Source organism: Macaca fascicularis, chromosome 8 (genome assembly GCF_037993035.2).
Source record: "Macaca fascicularis isolate 582-1 chromosome 8, T2T-MFA8v1.1".
NCBI lineage: Eukaryota > Metazoa > Chordata > Mammalia > Primates > Cercopithecidae > Macaca > Macaca fascicularis.
Genome location: NC_088382.1, coordinates 11,705,215 through 11,731,271, shown reverse-complemented (window position 1 = coordinate 11,731,271; position 26,057 = coordinate 11,705,215). Strand labels below are relative to the sequence as shown.

Here is a 26,057-nt window from a genome sequence, read left to right as displayed (position 1 = left end):
GTGTGGTTGCTCTGTGTAAATTTAGAATGTCAAAATGCTGCATTTTTCCAACCAACCAGTCACATCAGTGGCTGACAACTGCTCTGTGAGCTTGATCCTTGCTGTAGGAAATGGGGAGCCATAGATGATTCTTGGGGAGGAGGACTTATAGCAGATGCTGTTGGTGTTCTCTGCCCAGATCCCATTGGTCCACTCTTAGAGTTGCCTGCAGACAAGTCCCCTTGAGCTGGTATCTTCCAGCATCTCTGCCTGAGAGCATTCTCTGGGCTGGCCATCTAGAGACAGGCTAGAAGTGCCAGGACATTACAGCGTTGGGAGCATCCCTCAGCCAGTGAGGGACAGAAGCTGCTGGATAAACACCCAAGCCTTCTGGTTCCTTGATAGGTCATTGCTGAGGTTTACGCGGTTTTTCGAGGGCGCCTGGAAGAATTGAGCCTCAGTTGCTCACATTTTTGTCGTAAATGCAACTTTATTAGCTGTCTTAGGTGGGGTCACCTGAAAAATAGACCCTGCCATACGCAGTTGACTGCAAGAAGTTTATTAGGGAATTCCTTTGAGAGCAACACCTATGAAGAGGAAAGAAAGTAGGACTGGATAGAAGGAGTCGTTGAACCGTGGTGCCATTAAAGCTTCAGAGGATCCCACGGGAAGCTCTGGCGCTGGGATAGCCCTTCAGAGCCGACCGATTGAGACCAAGGTGGGGTCAGGGCTTTATATCCTCCATTGATTAGTCAGTAGATGTGGCTGCCCCAGGTTGGGACCTGGGTTAAGGCTGTTCTCTGCTGCTGAGAGCAGTTCCTGGCTCGAGACTCAGCTAAAAGCCATCAACCAGCAACACTCCCAATGGCTGGGAGAGGGAGGACCTCAGTCCTGAGGGGGAATCTCGGCAGCACACCATACCATCGGCCTCCCTCCCTTCCCTGTCTTCCTTCTTTAACCCCTCCCTATCCTAGGGGTCATCTTCCAAATGAACTACCTACACCCACATTCTTGTTTCAGGGTCACTTTTGGGGGAACCCAAACAAAGGCAGGTATGGCATGATCTGTACTTCTGTCTATCCACGTAGCAAAGCTGCACATGGATTCCCTGAAGTTGAAAAAAGGAGCCAACTAGAAAATAAATTAGGATAACAACAAAAAACAAAAAAAGAGGCTAGACACCAATATGGTAGCAGTATATGCAGTAGATCAGAGGGTGGACAGACTGTCCAAAAAGATGATGCCGGTTGTTCAGGGGCATGGGATTAAATTAAAAGGATGCCCAAGGGAAAACAAGAAATGAGACAGGTGAAATTGCAATGAATGGAAGTAATGTATGCAAAAACGGGGAATGGTGTGCAGCTGACAGAGGTTAATATGGCTTTAGGAATTTTGCCCTCGAAGTCATGGTGTGCTGTCCAAGTAGAGCTTCCCTCAGCCAGGTAGCTATTATACCAATTTACAAGTTAGGTATATGGAAGTGGTAGGTTGATATGATGGAAGAGATTATAAAAAATTGTTAGCGTAATCCCAGCACTTTGGGAGGCCAAGGCGAGTGGATCACCTGAGGTCAGGAGTTTGAGACCAGCCTAGATAACACAGCAAAACCCTGTCTCTACTAAAAATACAAGAATTAGCTGGGTGTGGTGGTACGTGCTTGTAATCTCAGCTACTCGGGAGGCTGAGGCAGGAGAATCACTTGAACCTGGGAGGCGGAGGTTTCAGTGAGCCGAGATCGTGCCATTGCACTCCAGCCTGGGCAACAAGAGTGAAACTCCATGTCAGACCAAAAAAAAAAAAAAAAAAAAGAGAGAAATTGTTATGGGAGAGAGGACAGAAATGGAGACACCAACTAACAATCTCCAAGCATCTACAATGTACCAGATATTGCGCTAGGCTGAGGACAGGTCTTTAGAAAAGATCAACATTTACAGGATTTTTTTTTTTTTTTAAAGGAGGCAGACAGTTGGGAAGAGCAATCAGCAATGGCAAATCCCGAATCCACCAGCTACAACCTTTCTATGGTCTGCCCACTGCAGACATCACTGATTGATCAGTTTTCTCCACAGAGCTTGGACTTGCCTCAAAATCCTTCCCCACATCGTGCTCTAGGAAGCAATTCTAAATCATTAGATTTAGTCCTTGAGAGAAAAACTCTGCTATTCTATATTATGGAAGCCAAGAGAAGAAAGGCTTGCACAGAGGAGAGAGCACGTGGGAGCCATTTTCAATATAAGAGAGACAGAAGCCTCTCTCTCTCTCCCGATTTTTAAATTTTTTTAAACAAAGCCTGTGAAAAGCCCACTGGGGGCCAGATGTGGTGGCTCACACCTGTAATCCCAGCACTTTGGGAGGCCAAGGTGGGTGGATCACTTGAGGTCAGGAGTTCAAGACCAGCCTGGCCAACATGGTGAAACTCATTGTCTAATAAAAATGCAACAATCAGCTGGCTGTGGTGGCACACCTATAATCTCAGCTACTCGGAAGGCGGAGGCAGGAGAATCGCTTGAACCCGGAAGGCAGAGGTTACAGTGAGTTGAGATCGTGCCACTGCACTGCAGCCTGGGTGACAGAGCGAGACTCTGTCTCAAACAACAACAACAACAAAAACAACCAACCAAACAAAAAAGCCCACTGGGCTAAATCAACGGGGGGTCTTGTGGACCAGGGAAAGTTCTGAGGAGAAGGAGTAGCAGCAGTCAAAGTGCAGGGTTACAAGCAGAGGCTGACATCCAGATACGTGCTGAAGGGAGCACTGAGCCAGTATTTTTTTTTTTTTTTTTTTTTTTAATGAGGTCTCACTCTTGTTGTCCAGGCTGGAGTGCAGTGGCACAATCCCAACCTCTGCCTCCCAGGTTCAAGCAATTCTCCTGCCTCAGCCTCCCAGGTAGCTAGGATTACAGGCATGCACCACCATGTCCGGCGAATTTTTAGTAGAGACAGGGTTTCGCCACGTTGGCCAGGCTGGTCTCGAACTCCTGACCTCAGGTGATCCACCTGTCTGGGCCTCTCAAAGTGTTAGGATTACAGGCATGAGCTACCACACCTGGCCAAGCCTGGAAGTTTTAAGTTGTAATTGGTGAGTTCCTTGTAGCACACTGTGGTGCTATAATCCGTATCCCAAGAAATAAAAACAATTAGATTTTGGGAGGCAGTTCACAATTACATTCTCTCTGTGGATAAAATTTTATTTAATTTTCCAAACCTGTTTTAAGGATACAATGACCACTGAGTTTCTAAGATAGATTGGCCCAGATGCAGCAGAAATTTTGTTTGCATATTCCACAGGTGCATTTGGTAGACATTGGAAAAGCTTGACCAAAAAAAAAAAAAAAAAAAAAAATCCCTAACTGCAAGCATTTGTCAACCTAGAACAAGGTCTTCTGCTTTCCATATTCATGACGTTTGACATCAGACACATCAGATAAAACCAGAGATGGCTGGGCGGGCGGAAGGAAATGAGCCCAGCAGGGGTTCAGCCCCGGGAATCGTCCCAGCTCTGGCTCTAACTTGGGTTTGACCTTGGCAAGTTGCTTAACTTCTGTGGTCCTTTGTTTCCTCATCTGGAAAATGAGAGTCGCAGCCCCGGGCCCTCTGGTTGAGAGAAAGTCTGTGATTCATCTATAGCCAATCCATCTTTACCCCCAAATTCATCAGGCTGAGTCCTCATCAATAATTTATATCCACCTGGAGGTCAGCTCTGCATAGAATCAAATTTCTCTTCTTGTTCTGCTTCCAGTGGAATTAAAGTCCCTTGGTCCCTGCCTTCTAATGACACCATCCAAAGTCTGTAAGTTTTAGAGGGCACAGTTGATGACATCTAAGGTGCTTTCAAAGCCCAGCATTTCTAGGAAGGGGAGCATCAATATTAATTAAGTTCTGGCAGCTCTCAGGATTCCTTAGTATTCTAAAAAATGTGCAAGTTCCCTGGTCCTGTGTGCCCCTGAGGAATTTGGATATACCTGCAGATCTGGTTACTGTATCAATTGGGCCACATCCAAAGGCCACAACACTCTGCTTCCTGCATTTTAAGTGTGTTCTTACTGAAAATTCTGATGACTACCTAAAGAATTAAGCAAACTCCTGGCCAAAACCATTTAAAGTCAATGGGTTAACTTGAAAAACTTAACAGTTATGACTGCCCCTACATGATAAACCAGAGATCAGTGCTGGGTCATACATTTCTTCAAATGTTGTGCCTTAAATAGCTGCAGAAGGACAGACAGTAAGGCAAGGGAGAAACATCTAGACTCCATCCAGAGACGAGCTTCCTATGGAGCTGATTCCTCAGCCCAGGGATGGGTAAGCCCTTGGCTCTTGGGATCCCAGACTTGTCATCGGCTCCTCTGCTCTTCCTACTCTTATTTCCACGGTCTGCTTGCTCTGTTCTTTTCTCAAAGGGTGGTAGCCCTCCAAATTCACTCATCACCCTCTTCTCGCATCACTTTATTTACTATTCCAATGCTCTTCCCTTTTCTGGACTTAAAAATGCCTCTGTTGCTGATGAGAAGCATACGTCCCTCCCAGAAACTCATACACCGGTGGAAGAAGCAGGAGTCCACGTGCACCCCACCCAGCACATGCTCCTGCAATCTGAAGCCACGTGAATAACACCACTGACCACTCTGTTGCCTGAGCTACGAACCCAGATCCACCGCACGTTTCTTCCCTCTCACCCCTAGCAGGTGACCACCTCCTTTTCAAGCCACCTCCCTTCTCCCCGCTGCCACTGTCTCTCCATCTCAACTGCTGCTGCCTTAATTTGGTACTTTTATCCTCTCTCACCTGGACTATTTCCACAGCATTGCCTATATTTCTGCCACCCCCCACTCCGACCTCGCCCTTTCCTCTGCAGTCAGGATGAGCTTTCTCAAATGAAAATCACATTTTGGCAGGGCGTGGTGGCTCACGTCTGTAATCCCAGCGTCTTGGGAGGCTGAGATGAGAGGATTGCTTGAGCCCAGGAGTTCGAGACCAGCCTGGGCAACAAAGTGAGACCCCACTGTCTCGACTAAAAAATTAAAAAAAAAAAATTATCCAGATATGCTGGTGGATACTTATGGTCCTAACTATTCTGGAGGCTGAGGTGAGAGGATCATTTGAGCCCAGGAATTTGAGGCTGCAGTGGGCTATGATCATGTCATTGCACTCCAGCCTGGGTGACAGAGCAAGACTCTCTCTCTCCAAAAAAAAAAAAAAGAAAGAAAGAAAATAATATCTCGTGGTGCTTCCCTTTGCTGGTGTCTCTTCTTAACTAACTCTGCAGATGAAGTCCGTTATTTCCAGCCCCAGGAATCCTTGCATCTTCTGGTGGCTGTTGCACACCTCATATGTAGCCTTGTAGGCTGCTATGTCTACCCAAAGAGCCTCTTCTTTTGTTTTTCTGGTGGGCTCTTGTTCATCCCTCAAGACCCAATTCAAGTTGTACCTGCTCTGTGAAGACAACTTTCACCCCAGCCCATCATCCCCTTCTCCACAAGCCACAATGTGTGTGCCTTGTTCTCACCTTCGGCACTTACTGGGGTTTCTCATGCAGCTGCAGTCAGACAGCAACTGGGACTGGAATCACCTGAAGACTCGCTCTCTCATGTCTGACATCTCTGTCTCTATGTCTCTGCATGTCAGAATAGTATGGCTTCTTATGTGGCAGCTTAGCGCTCCAGAGGCACATGGAGAAAGAGAGAGGGAGAGAGGGCACGAGGGAGAACCGTCAGCCTTTTCTGACCCACCCTCAGAAGTCGCAAAGGCCTGCCCAGATAAAGTAGACTCCAACTCCTTTTTCTTTTTTCGAGACGGAGTCTCGCTCTGTCGCCCAGGCTGGAGTGCAGTGGTGAGATCTTGGCTCACTGCAAGCTCCACCTCCCCCGGGTTCACACCATTCTCCTGCCTCGACCTCCCGAGTAGCTGGAACTACAGGCACCAGCCACCACGCCCGGCTAATTTTTGTATTTTTAATAGATACGTGGTTTCACCGTGTTAGCCAGAATGGTCTTGATCTCCTGACCTCATGAACCACCCGCCTAGGCCTCCCAAAGTGCTGGGATTACAGGCATGAGCCACTGTGCCCAGCTTTTTTTTTTTTTTTTTTTTTAAAGACACGATCTCACTCCGTTTCCTAGGCTGGAGTGCAGTGGTCTGATCATGGCTCGCTGCAGACTTGACCTCCCAGGCCCAAGCAATCCTGCTACCTCAGCTTCCTGAGTAGCTGGGACTATAGGTGTGCACCACCATGCTCGACTAATTTTTAAATATTTTGTCGAGATGGGGTTTTCCTAAGTTGCCTAGGCTGGTCTCAAACTCCTGGCCTGAAGCAGTCCTACCATCTTGGCCTCCCAAAGTGCTGAGATTACAGGCTTGAGCCTGAACCTGGCCAAGACTCCACATCTTGATCAGAGAACTGCAGGATTTTGGAATAGCATGAGGGTTTTATGAGCATTTTAGAAAATACAGTCAGCTTTGTCCTACTGTGAGTTTTTGGTTATCAGCACTTCATTTAATGAGCATCCTACCAAATAGTGCCTTTCCATATCTATGGCAGATGGCCGCTGTTGCTGAAAAAGGCCATTAAACATCACCTTGAGGCACCTGAGCAGTTGCTGAACCACCAGAGAGAGCCTGAGATTTTCCAGTCACCCATGGCAGTTGCTCATTACTTGGAACAGAAGGAACCAGCTCCCCAGGGCTTCCATTGGGCTCCCAGTCAACGCTGCCATAACCTGGCTGGCTTTGCTTGGGCAACCTGTTGGCCACAAGTGCCTCAGATCAAAACCAGGGGCTGACCTAAATCATGCCTGTTTGGCATTCTGTGGTTTGATCAGAATAAACAAGATTCAGCCAAGTCCCTACATTTACCGTAGAGATGTTTTCAACTGCACAGCTCTTCACCTGGACTGTGGATTTTTGGTGTGTGGCTTGCCAGGAACTACAGGGGCCATGCGCCAACCATAAGCACCAGGCCTAAGGCAGAAGCAGAGAGAAACCAACTCAAGGCAGAGGAGCACTGGGAGGGAGAAAGGTGTGGGGAGAGGACTAACAGAACAAGAGTAGGCAAACAGATTAAAAAGAGCTTGAGGGCCGGGTGCAGTGGCTCACACCTATAATCCCATCGCTTTGGGAGGCTGAGGACAGCGGATTGCCTGAGATCAGGAGTTCGAGTCCACCCTGGGCAACATGGCAAAACCCCGTCTCTACCAAAAATACAAAAATTAGCCGGCCGCGGCAGCAGATGCCTGTAATCCCAGCTACTTGGAAGGCTGAGGCAGGAGAATCGCTTGAACCCGGGAGGTGAGGTGGAGGTTGCAGTGAGCCAAGATCGCGCCACTGTACTCCAGCCTGGGCGACAGAGGGACACCCCACCTCAAAAAAAAAAAAAAAAAGCAGTGGGTGTTGGCATGGGCTCCATGTCACCAGGGCAGTGATCTCCCATTGATCTTAGCAAGATAAGGAAAATTTAATAAGCCTCGTGCCAGCTTGTCTCCACCCCCCACCCCAAGACAGGTGTTTCCCTCTCTTCGCAGGATCCAGTATTTAACATAACTACGCAAGTCTGACCAGGCCAAAGTATCCCGTGGAGAGGACCCTCAGGTGGTCGGAATTAAATCAGAATTTTAATATCACTGACTTGGCTTAAGTTGATTACTGGCCAATCTGGTTGAAAGGAGAGGCATGTTTTTCTGTTGTGCAAGTGATTAATAATAATTTTTTTAAAGCCGAAGAATTAAACATCAACTTAGTGTAAGAACCAGGGTCATTCCAAGTATCCTAGCAATTTTAGAAAACCCTGAATTTTGTTTGTTATTGTCACTTAAAGCGGCATCATGGTATAGTCTGCAGGTTTTTACCTTTTTACTGGACCCCTTGGCCACAAAAATAATTCAACTGAGGAAAGGTTAATTAAAATCGTGTGAGGAGAACTGCAGCTGTCTTCTATCAGGCTGGTCTTGCAACTTCAGTGGATTCCACTAAGTGCTGTTAAGAAGGCCAATAATCCATTTACATATGGATTATTCATTTCCAACAGTATGTATTGGTTGCTTTCCAGTAGGCCAAGTGCCGGGGACAAAACCACTAATAAAATGCACCCCTTCAAGTATGTGACGTCCCTTTTATGTTACAAAGTCATATATGTATATTGAAGAACATTTAGAAAATTAAAAACACACCTTCTAATACCACTATTGTTAGTATTTTAATGCATTTTCTTCTTGGGTACATAAAATATTTAGTTGTAATAATACTGAATATAAAAACTTTTAGCCCAGCCTGGGCAACATCGCAAGATCCTGTCTACACACACACACACACACACACACAAATTTAGCCAGGCATGGTGGCATATACTTGTAGCAACAGAGCAAGACCCCGTCTCTAAAAAACAAAAAACAACTTTTACCATTTACCCCACTTTTTTTTTTTCCATAAGACCCTCTTCTTAATGCTACAACTAGAATGCTAAAAGGCAGAGCTAAGACTTTCTCAGAATATTCCAAAGCCAGGAGCATGTTAATAAATCAGTGCTCCTGAGCCCAGGAGTTCAAGGCTGCAGTGAGCTGAGATTGCACCACTGCACTCCAGCCTGGGTGACAGAGCAAGACTCTAATTCTAGAGGAAAAAAAAAAATCAGTCAATGAAAATAAAGGCTTAGTGTTTTGAGAAATCCCATACAGGGTTTTGTTTGTTATTCTAAGATATTCACCAGCCCTTCCCTCATTCCCCACCACATAGACCCACCGCAGTATTGCCCACATGGGGAAGAGCGAATGATACGCCAACAACGGCGCCACCCACGAGGCCCAGTTTCTAAGGAGTTGACTGTCCACCTGAGCGTCCCGCTTTGCTTAAGGACGCAGGTGGCTTCAGTGGGTTATAATGAAAGAGTGCTGGGCTCCTGGAGGCACTGCCTTCCTTTCCTTGTTTTTCTTTTTTAGGCTTCTTCAGTGCTGCTTAGGGAGAGATTGTTATTTGAGGCTCCAGTCCTGCTTCATGTTATCTTGAGGATGGCCTGAATCAGTGTTGCCCCCGACACCAAAGAAACCTTTTTTTGCTTTCTTCAGATATCAATCGTCAATAGATAAAATCATACAAATCCAATGATAACCTCTTGCTGTGTTGGGGTTTGTACAGGAACAGCTCCAAACCCTTAAAACAATGCCAAAACCTTCCAGCAGAAACCAGACCCCTCGAGGGGACAGACCCCAACGCCTCCGCCAGTCTGCCCTTTATAGCTGTCATTTGATTTGCCTGGTCACCAGCGGTAGATCCAGGGCTGTGGGGCTTGGAGTTTATGAAGTTTGGGAGTCTTACGTGCAGGAAAGCAAATACATTGGTCATACAGAATTTTGTAAAGGGAGGCTCCCAGATAAGTGAGAGGCCCCTTCACCTTATTTTTTAATTGATTTTTTGAGACAGAGTCTCTCTCTGTCGCCCAGGCTGGAGTACAGTGGTGCAATCTCAGTTCACTGCAACCTCTGCCTCCCAGGTTCAAGTGATTCTCCTGCCTCAGCCTCTCAAGTACCTGGGATTACAGGTGCCCGCCACCATGCCACCAAAAATACAAAAAAAAAACCCTAATTTTTGTATTTTTAGTAGAGTTGGAGTTTTGCCATGTTGGCCAGGCTGGTCTCGAACTCCTGACCTCAGGTGATCCTCCCACCTCGGCCTCCCAAAGTGTTGGGATTACAGGTGTGAGCCACCATGCCCAGCCTCTCTTGACTTCATTAGGTTTACAGTGAACCCAACTCTGCCTATCCTGACACATCCCTTTCCTGGGGGAAGTGGCCTCCCCATCTATAATTTACCCCAAGATAAAGGATGTCAGGATGGTCTGGGGGAATAACTCTGCTCATGGCCTATAGTGCTAAACACTCTTTTTCAGATAAGCTGATATTTTCAAAATGAACATAAGCAAAAATGACTGGAAAAGAGAGAACACAGAGATTATATAAAAATTGCTAGGATTCTATGGTAAAATGTCTGAGTCTACCTGTCTAAGTAGAAGCACAGAAGCATTTTAAGTACTAGCCCTGGGATCTCTTGAGCTACAAAAGCCATATTATGGCCCTGAAGAGCTTACCTGGCTTTTCCTAAATCTTGTCCCTCTGCGCTTCCTGACCACATGATAGACATCCTCTAATTCTGCGTTCTGAGGGAGAGGTAGGCCAAATATTTCATACCCTCCTGGCACCACTACAAAGGTCCTTTCCCTGTTAAATCTGCCGATTCCGTTGAGTTTCCAGTGGAGGTCCCTCTCATATTAATTGGGTTAGTATAAGTGCTGGCCTTGGAGATTGCTATAAGGCTTCAATCCAGGTTCGTTCATAAGCTCTGAGTTTCCTTTCCCACATAGAGAGAACTGTGCTTTTAAAGGTCCACCCATGAAGGGCAAAGAGCCCCAGGAGGTTGAAACCATATATCAGCACATGCAACAAGTGTCCAAACACAGGTAGTAGAGAAGTGACCTTTCAGAGAGGCTCTGTGCTCGCTAACACAACCTAGGCTCTGTTCTCATGAGGTCACTTCTGTAGGGCTCACCCGGCTATATAACATTTTAGATTTCCTGAAACTGCCAGACTTCCTCCAAGTCTAACGCAACCCATTGATGGTATCGTTTATTCAGCCCTTAATATGTGCAAGGCAGTGGGCTAGGGGATGTGTGAGGTATACAAGATCATTGTACTAAGACTGCAATTATTACGTACCTATTAAGTGCCAGGCCCTATGCTATGGTTCCATGAGTTCATTTTATGCTCAGTGCAGTCTTTCAGATAGGAATGGTTAACCCCATTGTATAAAAGGTGAAACAGAATCAAAGACATTAGGTAGTTTTCCAAGGTCATATACTAATGGCTACTGGAAGTAGAATTCAAACCCTCACCCCCTGCTTTAAGCTGCCATTTTTTTCTTTTTAAACCACCATAGTTTCCTTGCACATCCTTAAGGAGATCACAATCTTGGAGAAATAATCAGTTGCTTTCTTACGGCTTTAACATCCCAATGTTTTCTTAACTGAAGAGAATGTAGCTCAACTTAAGTAACAAGATGGTATGATTTTCCTGACTGAAAAGCAGGTAGAACCATAGATTTTAAAAATTATATATAATTTATTTTATTATAGGAATAATTCCTGCCCATTGAAGAAAATTTTTAAAATGCAGACATGTATCAATAGCAAAATCATTAATTAGCCACAACTGCACCATCCAGAGATGATTGTTAACGTTTTAGTCTACACCTTCTCATGTTATTTACAACTGATAATTAGTTCATAAAGTTGGGATGACACTGTATTATTGCCTTTATAATCTACTTTTCTAACTTAACATTCTATGACGAATATTTCCCTGATATATTTAAAGAATAGTTTAAATATTTAAATATTCTTTTTTTTTTTTTTTTTTGAGATGGAGTCTTGCTCTGTCACCCAGGCTGGAGCGCAGTGGCGCGATCTTGGCTCACTGCAACCTCCACCTCCTGGGTTCAAGCAATTCTCTACCTCAGCCTCCTGAGTAGCTGGGATTACAGGTGCCCACCACCATGCCTGGCTATTAAATATCCTTTAAAACACAATTTTGATGACTTCCTAGTATTTCGTCACATGAATAGACCATCATTTATTGATCTGTTTCTTCTTCTACAGACAGAGCCAACAGAGGGCTGCATATTTTGCACTCTGCACAAAGTTCTGGCCTAAGTTGAAGGCTCCTTCATCTGTGGGCTGACACTCGGCTGGCACTCTGGCCCCTAGGGCGAGCATTTCCACAGGCTGTGGCAGGCCAAAGGAACATCTTTTTCTAGTGGACACAAAAGCTCCTAGAGAGGCCAGCAGCAGCCTTGATGATAGACAATACTCTACAGAGTGGAACACAGAAAGCTCTTGAGTATCATCTACTGTTGGTAATTTCTACCAGCAGAAGCCACTATCACCTGTATTGACTTCTGTGTCTCTTTTTTCGAATTAAAAAACTTGAATGTTTCTATTACTGTAATTAATGTTTGTTTGTTTGTTTTTTTAAAGAGACAGGGTCTTGCTATGTTGCCCAGGCTGGCATAGTTGCTATTCACTTGTATGATCATAGCACACTACAGCTTGAACTCCTAGACTCAAGGAATCCTCCTGCTTCAGCCTACCAAGTAGCTGGGACTACAGGCTCACACCACCATGCCCAGTTTATTTTCTTTTGGTAATTACGTTTTTTTACTATGAATTTTATTGCACCATTTTCAATAACACTGCAGTTACTTGGAATCATGGTTCTGCAGGTAATAAGAGATTTTTCCATTTCCTTATTTTAAATGCAGTTAAAAATGTACAAGCATTGAAGATTCTTTTTAACAGTGGCAAATATTACAGATCGAACGTATACTAAAAGAGTCTAAACAACGATGCCAGATCCCTAGGCTTATATAATTCCAAAGAATTAATGCAACTTTTGTACATTTGAGAGGTGTGATTGCAGTGTTGAACAGGTGCTGAACTCTTCGTGTCAGCAGGGACAGAAGGTCATCAGTTTTCTAGTGTCCTGCTACATTATAGATGATAATGCAGAATTCATTTTAGTGGGGAAAACCAGCGGTGGTTATGATCATTCTTTTTAGATGAAGAATTAAAATGACATTCATTTTGGGAATGTTTCTCTACTGCCTTCGCCACAGGAAACTTGTTGGACTATAAATTGCCTAATACATTTTGCATGTCCTTGAGTTTTGGCTAATGTACCAATGTCTTTATTAGAACAATCATTTACATGATATAAATCTGCTCTGAGCACAGCTTTGAGACCAGGCGCCCTGGTTTCTAGTTACTGCTGCTGTCCTGGCCGGCGTCCGGGAACCCTCACAGGGGCTGCATCTGACAATTTTAATTCTCTGCTCTGGAGCCAAGAGGCTGCAAATGTGCTGCACACCAGTGCTTCTAGCTTGCCTAGGGTCAGACTTTCATTTCCAACAGGAAAAGCCAGGGAAGTTGAGATGAGTCATAACTTAAAAAGAAAGGTTAAAAGTACAGACACTTGCCAGTAGAATGCAGGAATGATAGCAGCTTAATCTTATTCTTCTACCGAAGAATGTGAGTATAAGACATTCCTAAAAGTTAAAGAAACATGTGGCAGTGGCAATAGTCTTTGAATCAGAATGGAATCATGTCACTCCTTGAAGAATTTCACTTTAATTTATACTATAGTAAGTATTGACCTTCATTTAGGAAATTGATGTACGACAAGCATTCTAAATATTGTTACATTGTTTTACAGTTAGGTGAATGTGTGTGTGTGTGTGTGTGTGTGTGTGTGTTTGTGTGTGTGATGGGTCCAGCCTCACTATGTCTGGTCAAGAGTAGATATAGTGCTTTCTGGTTTTCTTTTGTGTGTGTGTGTCTTTGTCGGGTTTGCATGTCTAGGTAGGAAATGGAGCTGCACCTTGGGTCTATTTCTTGAAATAAGGGACACACAAGAAAAGGGAAGCAGCAGCATAAAATTTAGCATCACTTACAGGCTAGGTGACTTCGGTGTCACTTCTGCTCTTGGAGCCTCAGTTTCTGCATCTGTAAAATGGGAAAGCAGGGTTTTCAGAAGATTAAAATGTGAATATGCTAGAGCAGTGTTTGCTCGTCTCTATTAATAGAAGAAGAGGTGCATCCCCCACTACTGCCCCATGACGAGACTGGGGCTCATTTGTCTCCCCGACACCCCTGCTCTCCCTGTTGCCATGCACTGTACATGCTGAAACCCAGGACACCTGGGCTCTGTCACTTAGTCATTGCCTGTTAAGACTATGAGAAATTCATAGAAACCCCAAAATCTACTTGGAGCTCAGGTTCCTCCTTAACAAAATGATAAAGAGGGACTAGAGACTGTTCAGCATCCTTTTGGTGACAAACATCTATGAGTCCAGAAATAAGTGCCAGGAGGTGACAAATGGGATTCTCTTTCCTCACTGTAGGGAATCCAGAGAGGTAATGACTTCGCACTTAGCACCTGGGTCAATTCTGCTTGCTTTCCCCCAGCCAGTTTCCTTCTCTCTTTGGTTCTGACCTTTTGATTCAGAGCTGTCAGGAAATTGATCAATGATACCCTTAGTATGGCTCATTTCATCAATATAAGGTGCTAAAGAGCCACTTTTTCTTTTCCTGTAAACAAGCACTTGCTTATGAGCCCAGAGGGAATTGGTAGACAGCACTGTGTTCTTTCTCAGCCACACACACACACAGTGATGATGCACTTTGAAATCCAAGAAAGAAAATGAATTTTAGTTATTTCCAACCTGCCACTCAGATCCTTCCCATGGCCCAGAGTGACTCTGTGGGGGCACTGTACCTGTGGACTCCAAATATCTGAGATAGGTATCAGTCAATTTAGAAAGCTTATTTTGGCCAAGGTTAAGGACGTACCTGTGACACAGCCTCGGAGGTTCTGATGACATGTGCCCAAGATGGTTGGGGCACTGTTTGCTTTTATACATTGTAGGGAGTCATGAAACATCAATCAATATGTGTAAGATGTACATTGGTTCAATCCAGTGAGGTGGGACAGCTTGAAGCAGGGGGTTTGCAGGTCATAGGTAGATAAGAGACAAGAGATTACATTCTTTTGAGTTCTTGTCTGTCCTTTGTCCTTTGTGGGCAAACTGTGAGGAAGGCATGTAGCTTTTTATCATTCTAGCAGTCTTATTTGGGAGTAAAATAGGAGGCAGGTTTGCCTGACATAGTTCCCAACATCACTTTTCCCTTTGCTTAGTGATTTTGGGGTCTCAAGATTTATTTTCATTTTACACACCTTACTCTTCGTTTCCTAAATAGCATTAAAATCCAATTTTAAACTTTCTGCCTGGCCAGGCACAGTGGCTCACACCTGTAATCCCAGCACTTTGGGAGGCTGAAGTGGGCAGATCACCTGAGGTCAGGAGTTTGAGACCAGCCTGACCAAGATGATGAAACCCCATCTCTACTAAAAATACAAAAAATTAGCTGGGCATTGGTGGCTTTCACTCGCGTCCATGTGAAGAGACCACCAAACAGGCTTTGTGTGAGCAACAATGCTGTGTATTTCACCTGGGTGCAGGTGGGCTGAGTCCAAAAAGAGAGTCAGTGAAGGGAGATAGGGGTGGGGCTGTTTTATAGGATTTGGGTAGGTAAAGGAAAATTACAGTCAGAGGGGGTTGTTCTCTGGCTGGCAGGAGTGGGGGGTCACAAGGTGTTCAGTGGGGGAGCCTTTGAGCCAGGATGAGCCAGGAGAAGGAATTTCACAAGGTAATGTCATCAGTTAAGGCAGGAACAAGCCATTTTCACTTCTTTTGTTATTCTTCAGTTACTTCAGGCCATCTGGATGTATCCGTGCAGGTCACAGGGGATATGATGGCTTAGCTTGGGCTCAGAGACCTGACATCACTGTCTTCTTATATTAATAAGAAAAATAAAACAAAATAGTAGTAAAGTATTGAGGCAGCGAAAATTTTTGGGGGGTGGTATGAATAGATAATAGGCGATGTTTCTCAGGGCTGCTTCGAGCGAGATTAGGGGCGGCGTGGGAACCTAGAGTGGGAGAGATTAAGCTGAAGGAATATTTGTGGTAAGGGGTGATATTGTGGGGTTGTTAGAAGAAACATTTGTCGTATAGAATTATTTGTGATGGTCTAGATACCGTTTTGTATGAACTGAAAAACTAAACGGAATAAAGAGGAGAAAAACAGGTGTTAAAGGACTAAGAATTGGGAGGACCCAGGACATCCAATTAGAGAGTGCCTGAGGAGGTTCAGCATAGCCCTGCCAGCAAAGATTATTTATTTACTTTAAGAGTTAAGAGTGGTGGTTTGGGGATAGCACCAGCAGGTATCAGCTGTGATGGCTTGGCGAAACAGTGTAAACAAGAAGACAATGAGTTCAGCTTGCTGAGAAGTAGTGGAGGGGGCAGAGCGGTAGCCTCAATGATTGATAGGTGTGGAAGATACTATAGCATAGCCTGCCTTTGCTGGTGAGTGGCAATTAGCCCTGCCATCAATAAACCAGGTGTGTTCAGGGTGAGGAACAGGAAAGAAGGAAATATGGGGAAATGGGGTGAACGTCACGTGGATCAGAGAGATACAGTCATGGGGGTCAGGTGTGGTATCAGGAATAATGTGGGGGGCCGGATTGAAGTCCAGACCAGGAACAATGGTAATTGTGGAAGACTCAACAAAGAATATAGCTGAAGGAGCCGGGGAGCAGAAAGTATATGCGTCAGGTGGAAGGAAGAAAATAGATTTTGGAAGTTATGAGAACTGTAGAGAGTTGAGCATAGTTTGTGATTTTTAGGGCCTCTAGAGGCATTAAAGCAGAGGCAGCCGCTGCACGCAGACGTGAGGGCTAGGCTAAAACAGTAAGGTCAAGTTGTTTGGACAGAGAGGCTGCAGGGCGCAGTCCCGGCTCTTGTGTAAGAATTCTGACCGCACTAACCATGCCTAGGAAGGAAAGGAGTTGTTGTTTTGTAGAAGGGATTGGGGTTTGGGAGATTAGCCGGATACGATTAGAAGGGAGAACACGTGTGTTTTTATGAGAATTATGCCGAGGTAGGTAACAGATGAGGAAGAAATTTGGGCTTAACTGAAGTAATGGGGGCTGTCTGTGAAGCCTTGCGGCAGTACAGCCCAGGTAATTTGCTGAGCCTGATGGGTGTCAGGGTCAGTCCAAGTGAAAGCGAAGAGAGGCTGGGATGAAGGGTGCAAAGGAATAGTAAAGAAAGCATGTTTGAGATCCAGAACAGAATAATGGGTTGTGGAGGGAGGTATTGAGGATAGGAGAGTATATGGGTGTGGCACCACGGGGTGGACAGGCAAGACAATTTGGTTGATAAGGTGCAGATCCTGAACTAACCTGTAAGACTTGTCCGGTTTTGGGACAGGTGAAATGGAGGAATATTAAGGAGAATTTATAGGTTTTAGAAGCCCATGCTGTAGCCGGCAAGTGGTAACAGGCTTTAATCATTTTAAAGCATGCTGCAGGATGGGATATTGGCATTGAGTGGGGTAAGGGTGATTAGGTTTTAATGAGATGGTAAAGGATGCATGATCAGTCACCAAGGAGGGAGTAGAGGTATCCCATACTTGTGGGTTAAGGTGGGGGGATACAAGGGGAGGATGCGAAGGAGGCTTTGAACTGGGGGAAAAGGTGGTAATGAGGTGTGGCTGTAGCCTAGGAATAGTCAGGGAAGCAGATAATTTAGTTAAAATGTCTCAGTCTAATAAGGGAGCTGGGCAGGTGGGGATAACTAAAAAGGAGTGCATAAAAGAATCTTGTCCAAGCTGGCACCAGAGTTGGGGAGTTTTACAAGGTTTAGCAGCCTGGCCGTCAATACCCACAACAGTTATGGAGGCAAGGGAAACAGGCCCTTGAAAACAAGGTAATGTGGAGTGGGTAGCCTCCGTATTAAGAATGGGACGGACTTACCCTCCACTGTGAGGGTTACCCGAAGCTCGGCGTCCGTGATGGTCCAGGAGGCTTCCAAGGCGATTGGGCAGCGTCAGTCTTCAGCTGCTAAGTTGAGAAGATCTGGAAAGGAGTCAGTCAGAGAGCCTTGGGCCAGAGTTCCAAGGGCTCTGGCAGTGGCTGCCAGGTGAGTTGGACAGTCTGATATCCAGTGGGGTCCCACACAGATGGGACACGGCTTAGGAGGAATCCCGGGCTGCGGGCATTCGTTGGCCCAGTGGCCAGACTTCTGGCACTTGTAGCAAGCTCCTGGGGGAGGAGGTTCTGGAGGAACATCTGGCAGCTGCAGTTCAGGCATTTGGAGTTCTTGTGTGCTGGAGATGTGGCTGGGGTTTGTCTCACGGTGGAGGCAAGGAATTGCAACTCAAATACATTGCTGCTTGGCTGCCTCTACTCTATTATTGCACACCTTGAAGGCAAGGTTAATTAAGTCCTGTTGTGGGGTTTGAGGGCCGGAATTTAATTTTTGGAGTTTTATTTAATGTCGGGAGCAGATTGGGTAATAAAATACATATTGAGAATAAGACGGCCTTTTGACCTTTTAGGGTCTAGGGCTGAAAAGCATCTCAGGGTTGCTGCCAAATGGGCCATGAACTGGGTTGGGTTTATATAAATATATGTGTGTGTGTGCGTGCGCGCATATATATACACATACATATATATATATATATATATATATTTTTTTTTTTTTTTTTTTTTTTGAGACGGAGTCTTGCTCTGTTGCCCAGGCTGGAGTGCAGTGGCACGATCTCGGCTCACTGCAAGCTCTGCTTCCTGGGTTCACGCCATTCTCCCACCTCAGCCTCTGGAGTAGCTGGGACTACAGGCGCCCACCACCATGCCCGGTTCATTTCTTTTTGTATTTTTAGTAGAGATGGGGTTTCATCGTGTTAGCCAGGATGGTCTCGATCTCCTCCTGACCTCGTGATCCTCCTGCCTTGGCCTCCCAAAGTGCTGGGATTACAGGCTTGAGCCACCGCGTCCGGCCTGGGTTTTTATGTTTGATGAAAAAGAGCCTAAACGCTGATTTGGGACAGGTTGGATAAAGAAAAAGGAGCATTAACTTTGACTGTGCCTTTAGCTCCAGCCACCTTTTTAAAAGGAAATTGCTGGGCAGGTGGGGGAGGGCTAGTCGCGGAATGAAACTGTAAGCCAGACCGGGTGTGAGGAGGGGAGGTGATAAAAGGATTATAGGGTGTGAGAGCGGGGGCTGAGGAAGAATTGGGGCCTGGCTCGGAGCAGCCTGGGGAGGAGGGAAGAGGTAAGATGGGTCCATAGAAAAGGAAGATTCAAAAGACTCAGCGACGCTTGGATTTGGGACTGAGGGGACTGTCGGGAGGGAAAGGAAGATTTGGGACGAGTTGCATTGGGAACAGAGACTAGGGAGGGACCGATGTGTAAAAGAATGCCTGGACATCAGGCACCTCAGACAGTTTGCCCATTTTACAAGAAGAATTATTTAGGTCTCGTAGGATGGAGAAATCCCAAGTGCCATCTTCTGGCCATTTAGAGCCATTATGGAGTTTGTACTGGGGTTAAGCGGCATTGCAGAAGAAAATAAGGTGTTTAGGTTTTAGGTCAGGGGTGAGTTGAAGAGGTTTTAAGTTCTTGAGAACACAGGCTAAGGGAGAAGGAGGAGGAATGGAGGGTGGAAGGTTGCCTATGGTGAAGGAGGCAAGTCCAGAGAAAAGAGGGGGTAGAGACACGGAGAGAAGGGGTGGGGATGCTTGCCCCCCAGGAAAGTGGAGAGAAGAGAGGGTAGAGACACGGAGAGAAGGGGTTGGGGGAGCAGCAAAAGCAGGCGTCCCCGCAATTGACTTGCCACCAAGGGAATGTGGGTGAATGACCAAGGCAGGCGTCCCTGCGTGATCAGACACCTCTGAAACGTGGGTGAAGAATCAGGCAGGCGTCTCCTCATGATTAAACACCTAGGGAAGACTGTCTTCTCAAGTCCGTGTCCGGCGCCGGAGTTTTGGGTCCACAGATAAAATGCGTCTCCTTTGTCTCTTCCAGAAAAGGAAAGGAACTGAAATTAAGAGAAGGGAGAGATTGAAGGGTGGCGCCAAGATTGAAAGGAGAAAAAGGTTGAGGGATAGTGAGAGAGGTTGGAGAAGAGAACAAAAAGAAGCCACTTACCCGATTTAAAACTGGTGAGATGTTCCTTGGGCTAGTTGGTCTGAGGACCCGAGGTCGTAGATGGATCTTTCTCATGGAGCAAAGAGCAGGAGGACAGGGGATTGATCTCCCAAGGGAGGTCCCCCGATCTGAGTCACGGCACCAAATTTCACTCGCATCCGTGTGAAGAGACCACCAAACAGACTTTGTGTGAGCAACAAGGCTGTTTATTTCACCTGTGCAGGTGGGCTGAGTCCGGTGCACCCACCTGGGTGCACCCACCTGGGTGCAGGTGGGCTGAGTCCGAAAAGAGTCAGTGAAGGGAGATGGGGTGGGGCGTTTTATAGGATTTGGGTAGGTAAAGGAAAATTACAGTCAAAGAGGGTTGTTCTCTGGCCGGCAGGGGTGGGGGTCGCAAGGTGCTCAGTGGGGGAGCCTTTGAGCCAGGATGAGCCAGGAGAAGGAATTTCACAAGGTAATGTCATCAGTGAAGGCAAGGACAGGCCATTTCCACTTCTTTTGTGGTGGAATGTCATCAGTTAAGGCAGGAACAAGCCATTTTCACCTCTTTTTTTTTTTTTTGAGACGGAGTGTCGCTCTGTCACCCAGGCTGGAGTGCGGTGGCGCGATCTCAGCTCACTGCAAGCTCCACCTCCCAGGTTCACGCCATTCTTCTGCCTCAGTCTCCCAAGTAGCTGGGACTACAGGCGCCTGCTGCCACGCCCGGCTAATTTTTTTGCATTTTTATTAGAGACGGGGTTTCACCGTGTTAGCCAGGATAGTCTCAATCTCCTGACCTCGTGATCCACCCGCCTCAGCCTCCCAAAGTGTTGGGATTACAGGCGTGAGCCACCGTGCCTGACCGCCATTTTCACTTCTTTTGTGATTCTTCAGTTACATCAGGCTATCTGGATGTATACCTGGAGGTCACAGGGACTATGATGGCTTAGCTTGGGCTCAGAGGCCTGACAGTGGCAGGAGCCTGTAATCCCAGCTACTGGGGAGGCTGAAGCAGGAGAAGCGCTTGAACCCAGGGGACAGAGGTTGCAGTGAGCCGAGATCGCACCATTGCACTCTAGCCTGGGCAACAAGAGTAAAACTCTGTCTCAAAACAAACAAACAAAAACACAAAACAAAACACACAAACAAAACTTTCTGCCTCTAGTGCTGTCCAATGGGTCTCTGAAGGCTTTTGATGGTGTGACTTCTTTCAAAGGCTTTTTCCTGGATGCCTGTGGTAGCTCGATTGTTCTTGCCTAGTCTTTTTAGGGATAGAAGGTGGTATTCTAAGCATGGTTCTATTGTTTTAAGAGTTAAGGGGATGTGTGTATGTATGTGTGTGGGTATGTTTCTAATCACAGAAAGTGAAGATTAAATATCTCATCCAGATCTTATACTAATGTGCAGATCATTGACTCATGATTTCAGGAGTGGCAGAAAATCCTTTGTCTATTTTGTCTGTCCCTCTGTGCGTGGACAATGTTGTCATCTGATAGGACATTACAGTAGTGTTCGTCTGTAAATAGCTTTTGCTTTAATTCTGTGCCCTCCACTTGGGGATGCAGGACAGCAGAGTCAGGTCACTGGAGAGCCATCTAGCCCAAGGCTCTGCTGTCAGGCAGCCTTCCAGCCATGTCAGACCAATGACAGTCTCTCATCTCCACTGCCTACATGAGCCAAGGTGCCACCATCTTGTCTCATCACCTGCTGCAATGTGGAATGGAAATTTGTGTTTTTGAAGGAAAGGCTTGGAAGAAACTGTTATTTTCCCTAACACCAAAAGGTTCATCTGAATATCCCTAAGGACTTAGACAAATGTGTGAATGAATATCAATGTAAATACTTTTTTTTTTTCCAAGTTTAAAAAGGGAGTAGGGAGCTGAGAAATAAAAGAAGAGAGGATTTTTCTATGCAACAACCATTTTTAAAAGCCAAAAGTTCCCTCAAAAATATAATAAAGGGCTGGGCGTGGAGGCTTCCACCTATAATTCCAGCACTTTAGGAGGTCGAGGTTGTCATGTGCGTCCGTGTGAAGAGACCACCAAACAGGCTTTGTGTGAGCAATAAAGCTTTTTAATCACCTGGGTGCAGGCGGGCTGAGTCCAAAAAGAGTCAGCCAAGGGAGATAAGGGTGGGGCCGTTTTATAGGATTTGGGTAGGTAAAGGAAAATTACAGTCAAAGGGGGGTTCTCTGGCGGGCAGGAGTGGGGGTCACAAGGTGCTCAGTGGGGGAGCTTTTTGAGCCAGGATGAGCCAGGAAAAGGAATTTCACAAGGTAATGTCATCGCTTAAGGCAAGGACCGGCCATTTTCACTTCTTCTGTGGTGGAATGTCATCAGTTAAGGCAGGGGCAGGGCATTTGCACTTCTTTTGTGATTCTTCAGTTACTTCAGGCCATCTGGGCGTATAGGTGCAAGTCACAGGGTGTGCGATGGCTTGGCTTGGGCTCAGAGGCCTGACAGAGGTGGGAGGATCACTTGAGGCCAGGAGTTTAAGACCAGCCTTAGTAACACAGTAAAACCCCATCCGTACAAACATTTTAAAAATCAGCTGGGCATGGTGGTGCATACCTACAGTCTCAGGTATTCAGGTGGCTGAGGCAGGAGGATCACTTGAGCCCAGAAGTTGGAGGCTGCAGTGGGCTCTAATCACACCACCGCACTTCAGCCTGGGTGACAGCATGAGACCCTATCTCAAAAATAAAACAAAAAAAAAAGAAAAGAAAAATAATGTAAAAAGGTAAGACTCGACTGCCTAACTTCAAATTCAAGATTTGAGCAGGAAAATCAATGGTCAATTTTCCTAGGCAACTGTAAGTTACCTTCCTTAATAAAACTCCTTAACCTAAGATGTCCCCCCCCCCCCCCCCGATTCCTGACCATAGCATTTACAATAAGACCTCTTATTGCAATTATGAACATAGGATACTGGAAAATATCTTCTATATGGCAAGCCCAACTGTAACGCTGCACTCAGGAATTCTCTTATTAAAATATGCACGCACTCATACTTGAGATTTATTGGTCTTTTGTCTTATTGAGTTAAGTTCTTAAGCTGATTTTTGATATTACTCTTGTGGCATTTTAAAGCTTTTGTGCTTAAACTGCACATTCTTCTGCAAGCATAGATATTTGAGATGAAGTAGACAGCACTTCATAGAATTCAAAGAGATGGGGAGGCTGAATGAAGAATGAATGTATTTACTGTGTAAATGAGGAATAAAACTGGGCCAAGGTTTTTCTCCTGAAGCCAGATTTTAAAAATGGTTTAATAATATATTTTAACATGTTCCCCTTTGGGGAACCATGTAGATCTAGTAGACTGTACTTTTCCTCTTATTTTTCTTGACTTCAAATCAGAGTGATGGTTTGGTGGGTTATACGCCCCAGCGACTTTCCTCTGTGCCACATTTTCCTATCTGTTGGCATCTGAGGACATTTCAATGGCTTCCTTGAAGCTCTTGCTGTCTCTCCTCTATGTTCAATTTTCTGCCTTTAGCACAGTATTCAAGAATGGCTTTGCAATCTTAGTGTTTGTTATTTGCTCTCATCCCTTGACCAGGCTGTAATGTTTCCGGAGGTAATCTGATGAATTGGTTTGAATAGCTCAATTTGGAGAATAGCTAATAGGCAGGGAAAGTGAGGAGCATGAATAATGGAGGTAGCTGGGCCTCTCATTGAATCAATACATACAGTGGGGGAGGAGACAGGCATCAGGAACACTGGCCCACTAGGAATAAGATTACTGGGTATTAAGTTTTGGCATTGTTAGAATTGTGACATGAATGAGGAATGAGAATCTCTTTGGTCTTCTCTGGCTATCTTGGGGCGGGGACTATCATTTACTGTTTCACTGTTACTACCCTATGAAAAAGCAAGGGTCACCTGTGTTCTGTGTGGCACTGCAAAATCAAATTAACATTGACCTGAGCCCCTGTTGCAGGCTACAAAGCAAAGTGTGGGTGCAGCTGAGGATATTGAAGAGTATTAAACATGGTTGGGCATAGTTGGAAACAACAGTGGGATTCTGAATACAAGGTGTTAGGAGGTTAATTGCATAATGAATGCTTTTGACCTTCAGTGGGTCTGCTGAGGTCAGTGTGAGTGAGGAGGAAACAGGAGCTGCGGCTGTAAGGATGAGAGGATAGAGATGGTAGAGGGTAGAACTGGAACATTCTAGCCGAGAGTGACATTGGCAAAGTAGAACTCTCTCTAGGAGGTAGGAGGTAGGAGACCTGGCTGAAGTGCAACAGCGTGATCACGGCTCACTGTAGCCTCACTCTCCTGAGCTCAAGGGATCCTCCTGGTTCAGCCTCCAGAGTGTCTAGGGCCACACGTGCACGCCACCACATCCAGCTATTTTATTTTTTTTGTAGACACGAGGTCTCACTATGTGACTCAGGCTGGTCTCAAACTCCTGGGCTCAAGCAAGCTTCCCACCTTAGCTTCCCAAAGTGCTGAGATTGCAGATGTGAGCCACCAGGCCCAGTCCCAGACCTGGCTTTTGACTCATTATACCGATGCTCCTGCTTCCTGTGTGGCATTGGGCAATCAACACAGCCTTTCTGAATATTCACTTCCTCAACAGTAAACAGAGGAGTTAGATGGACTCATTCATTCCAGAAATAGTTTTGAGCATTTTCTGTGCATCAGACCCGGTGCCACACACCATGGGTGCAAAGGGGAGCAGCATAGGTAAAATCTGTGCCTTCTGAAGAGGGTAGAGTCTTCTGGAGGGACATGACAAATAATCAGGCACTCCCAGTGCTGGGAGCTAAGTTCTGTTACAGGGAAGAGAAAGAAACACTGGGAATACCAAGGAGGATATTTACAGAGGGGGAAGCCTTTGAGCTGAAATTGAACAGTGAGTAAAGGCTGAGCAGCCATGGTGAGATGGGGGAGACTCTTCTGAATGGTGTGGCGGCGGGGGTGGGGAGGATGCAACACTCTTGTTGGACTGGAACACAGAGTTCAAATGGTGGAATTTCAGAGCTCTGGCACTCTTAAGAAGGTCCAGCAAGTTCTGCCATGAACAGTTGTGCTCCTAACTAGCTGTGTGACCTTGAACAAGTTTCTTTGTTTCCAAAATCCAGTTTTGTTACAGGTAGGCATGAGTGGGCTCTTCCCCGACACACTAGAAATGTCGGATGACAGTTCCACAATTATCGCATTGCCTCTCTAAAAATGATAATTCAGCAGTCAGGGAGAGACAATCTCCTGATGGTCCACACCCTTAACATTAAAAGTGTTAGGGCCGGGCGCGGTGGCTCAAGCCTGTAATCTCAGCACTTTGGGAGCCCGAGACGGGCGGATCACGAGGTCAGGACAGCGAGACCATCCTGGCTAACACGGTGAAATTCCGTCCTTACTAAAAATACAAAAAATTAGCCGGGCGCGGTGGCGGGCGCCTGTAGTCCCAGCTACTCAGGAGGCTGAGGCAGGAGAATGGTGTGAACCCGGGAGGCGGAGCTTGCAGTGAGCTGAGATCTGGCCACTGCACTCCAGCCTGGGCGACAGAGCGAGACTCCGTCTCAAAAAAAAAAAAAAAAAAAAAAAAAATTAAAAGTGTTAACTGAATGCAGATCCCAGGGAGAAGCAGATTCTTAGGCATGTGTGTTAAGAGGCAAAATGGCAAAGTATGATGTTCAGGGGGTACACGTTACAGGAAAAAGGAAAAAGTCTCAGCTGCGCATGCGCATAACTCCCTAACGCACAGCGCGTGCTCAATTCCAAAGGTGAAGGAAAGCACTGCGCATGCGGGAAGCCCACCCTAAGGGAAGAATCACACGGAAGAATCACAGGAAAGAGGTAAGCCTATAAAGTTTTAGGATCAAGGTTAAAGGCCCTTTTTTGCTCTCCTCTCTCTTGGACCTTCAGGTGCCGGCTTGGGTATCTTCCAAGCGAATTTTCCTTTATTTCCTGTTCTAAAGTCTTTATAAATAAACTTCTACTCCTGCCCTGGAAATTGCCTTGGTCTCTTTTTCTTCTTTATGCCCCTCAGTCAAATTCTTTCTTCTGAGGAGGCAGGGACCGAAGCTATTTCTGACCAGTACAGATATACGCCGCCGGTAACTCGGATCTCCTCCACCGCTAATAGTTTCTTAATCTGTAAAATGGGATAATACTGGTATGTATTGCATTAGCCTATTCATTGTGTGGATTCAATGAGATGATGTATGTAAAGCCCTTAGCATAGTGCCTGGAATATAGGAAGTCCTTAGTAAATGTTAATTGCTGCGTTTTCATTACTACTACATCTTTCACATCCCAGGCATCCTGTGCGTCACGGAGTGCTCGCCACCACCCCCAAGGGACACTTTCCCCAATCGCTGTGGCCCTCTCTGGGGAACTGAAGGCCTCCGTAACTGCCATGGGATTGATTTGTGGGCAGTTGCTTGCACAGGTTCAGCTTCTGTCCTGATTACTACAAGCTTTGGATTCAGTTCTCCCCAGTACTTCTCCTGTAGTATTATACTTAGACATTTCCTATGTGGGATCGAGATAAAATATTC

The 26,057-nt window shown here is 45.8% G+C and overlaps 1 long non-coding RNA gene across 4 annotated transcripts; it reads right to left on the bottom strand.

The window, feature by feature from the left end:
- Positions 1–3,164: 3,164 nt before the first annotated feature.
- On the bottom strand, positions 3,165–19,863 carry LOC107130554 (uncharacterized). 4 transcript variants are annotated; one of them, XR_012417035.1, is made up of 6 exons: positions 19,568–19,863; positions 19,309–19,457; positions 13,465–13,516; positions 6,832–6,936; positions 5,486–5,636; positions 3,165–3,826 (listed from the first exon to the last, which is right to left on the bottom strand). It is a non-coding gene; the product is annotated as an uncharacterized lncRNA (long non-coding RNA). The 4 variants fall into 4 exon arrangements; XR_012417037.1 differs by having other exon boundaries at positions 5,499–5,636; XR_012417038.1 differs by lacking the exon at positions 5,486–5,636.
- Between the last annotated feature and the right edge of the window lie 6,194 nt (positions 19,864–26,057).